The sequence below is a fragment of the Oratosquilla oratoria genome, chromosome 25 (assembly GCF_046742065.1).
Source record: "Oratosquilla oratoria isolate Oo_2021 chromosome 25, ASM4674206v1, whole genome shotgun sequence".
Taxonomy (NCBI): Eukaryota; Metazoa; Arthropoda; class Malacostraca; order Stomatopoda; family Squillidae; genus Oratosquilla; species Oratosquilla oratoria.
In genome coordinates, this window is record NC_134801.1 from 17,366,517 (window position 1) to 17,369,016 (window position 2,500).

Below are 2,500 nucleotides of genomic sequence, written 5' to 3' on the forward strand. Positions count from 1 at the left end.
ATATATATATATATATATATATATATATATGTCAGAGAATAGTAATGTCGTAACGCATTAGTAAAATAACACTTGTCTCCCACTATCGTAAAATAAGATTAGAAATAAATGTATCCGTATATTTCGACCACTTTCTGTAGTCCTCTTCAGCAGATAAGTGAAATATACGGATATATTAATTTCTAATCTTATTTTTCGATAGTGGGAGACAAGTCGTTATACATATTATATATATATATATATATGTATATATATATATATGTATATATATATATATATATATACATATATATATATACATATACATATATACCTATATACATATTCGTACATGCATATACAGTTACACCTCGGCTTTCGTCGTTTTGAGTTACGTCTTTTCCAAAGATATGTCGGTTTTCAAAAATAATATATAATTTCGTCCAATGGTGGATAACTCAGACTTACGTCGTTACATTATGTATTGTTGCAATGTAAAAATATCAAAAGAACAATGAATACATACAGAATTGCATTAAAATGAATGTTAAAATACGCATCATAAATATTGCATTGTAGTATGATATATAAAATAATTTAAAAACAAAGAAAATTTAATAATAACATACCTTTCGTTTGTTTTCGCTGTTAGATTAAATTCAAATGAGTAAAAGTTTGCGTCTGTGCTGTGCTGTTAACATTCGTTCATTAACATTTTTATTGTGATTTATATATTTGGCTTAGGCTCCGAAGAAAGAGCCAAGTGCTAGTGTTAAGCGTACGGCTATACTGTTAGAAGATAAGGTGAAAATGATAAAATGCCATGAGAGAGGTGAAAAGGTTGTAGCCATTGCCCGACCTTTTGGAATAAGCCGCACAACTGGATCGTTTATAAAGAGAAGATTTTAGCTCATGTCAAAGGCGAAGCTCCAGAAAAAAAAACACCATTATCAACAAGGAAAAATGCAAAATCTACGCAGATATGGAAAGAATTATTTCAATTTAGATTGGCAGGCAGAATCGTCATCGTGTTTTGGTTAGTCAGGAATTGGTTCTAGAAATAGTATTGTTTTTATAGGAAGATTTAAAGAAAAGGAACCAGAAAGGAAAGAAGTAGATTTCTAAATTTCTAAAAATAATAATAATAATAATAATAATAAATAAAATAAAAAAAAAGATAAGTCTAATGCATTGGCTGCACGTTATTGTACGGAAAAATATGCTCATTAGCATGCAGCTGATACATTAGGGCCTATATGGGGCACCCCTGGCTCAGAGCCACGCATCATTTTGTCTATGATAGAAGAATTATCTACTCTTAGAGAAATTATGCTACTTTATTGTATGCTATTGCCTCCTCGTTATATTGCCCCCCCCCCCACTCTTAATAATGTCCTGTGCCACTTCTCTGAATATACATTTCCACTTTTCACCTACCCCCCTTGTGGTAGGGGGAAGAAAGAATACCGCCACCAAGTTTTCCACTCGGGTTGTAAAACGCTGCTAAAACGGGGTGGAGTGATGAGGCTGTTAGTAAAAAGAGTGTGAAAGAAAAGGAAGCATTTTGGGTTTATTTAAGTGAGTGCTTTGAGAGATTTGAAAGGAATATTAATGGAGTGGTATTGGAAGACCTCAATCCTAAAGTAGGAGAAAAATCAATAGATGGAATGGTTGGGAGGTTTGGAGTGTCAGGTAAAAGTCACAATGGAGAGTTAATGATGGAGATATGTTTAGAGTGGTGGAGATGTGTTTTTAGATGATAGTTAACACAGTCTTTAGACACAAGGTCTAGCATAAGTATACATGGGAGAGGGTGGTGGATGAAAGAGCAGTTGATGAGGCATTAATGGACTATGTAGTGGTGTCCAGTAGGAGTAGGATGATTTCTGGAAAAATCCCTCTCCTCCTGCTAAATGTGAAGGAGGATAGGAAGAGAAAGGTAGTTGCAGTGGGAAGCGCTAAGAAAATGACAGTGATGAGTGGGGAAAATGGAGGAGAAATAAGGAAAGATGAAGTGAAAGCAGCTGTTAAGATGATGAGAGCAGGTAAGGCACCTGGGTTGGATGAATGCCATGCAGAATGTCTAAAAAAGGGAGGTATAGTTATGGTGGACTGGCTGTGTGTATGTATGTATATATATATATATATATATATATATATATATATATATATATATATATATATATATATATATATATATATATGAGAAATCGTAACATCGGCTAATGAATTTGTATGTGCAATGTTATCACGCATTGTGATTATTCTGTTTTTTACGTATCTTTTTAGCATCAAAAAGCTTTTAACCGGCACTGACATTACTGTCAGGCTATATTTTTGTAGAACTCACACGAATTTATTTTGTTTATAGAATATGCGTAGCCAAGGGTGCTGAAATAGTCGTCTCAATTTAAAACTTTTGTGAGATGACGGTCTCTGATACATATTAGTATACATTGACTTAAGGGAAGGTTACTCAACCGAGTATATTCTCATAAAATGGGACAATTTGTCGTAGACA

General features: G+C 33.4%; 1 protein-coding gene across 2 annotated transcripts in view; it reads right to left on the reverse strand.

Moving 5' to 3' along the window:
• The window catches only part of LOC143038833 (opioid-binding protein/cell adhesion molecule-like), a 363,047-nt gene that overhangs the window by 281,835 nt on the left and 78,712 nt on the right, over positions 1 to 2,500 (reverse strand). The window lies entirely within an intron of this gene.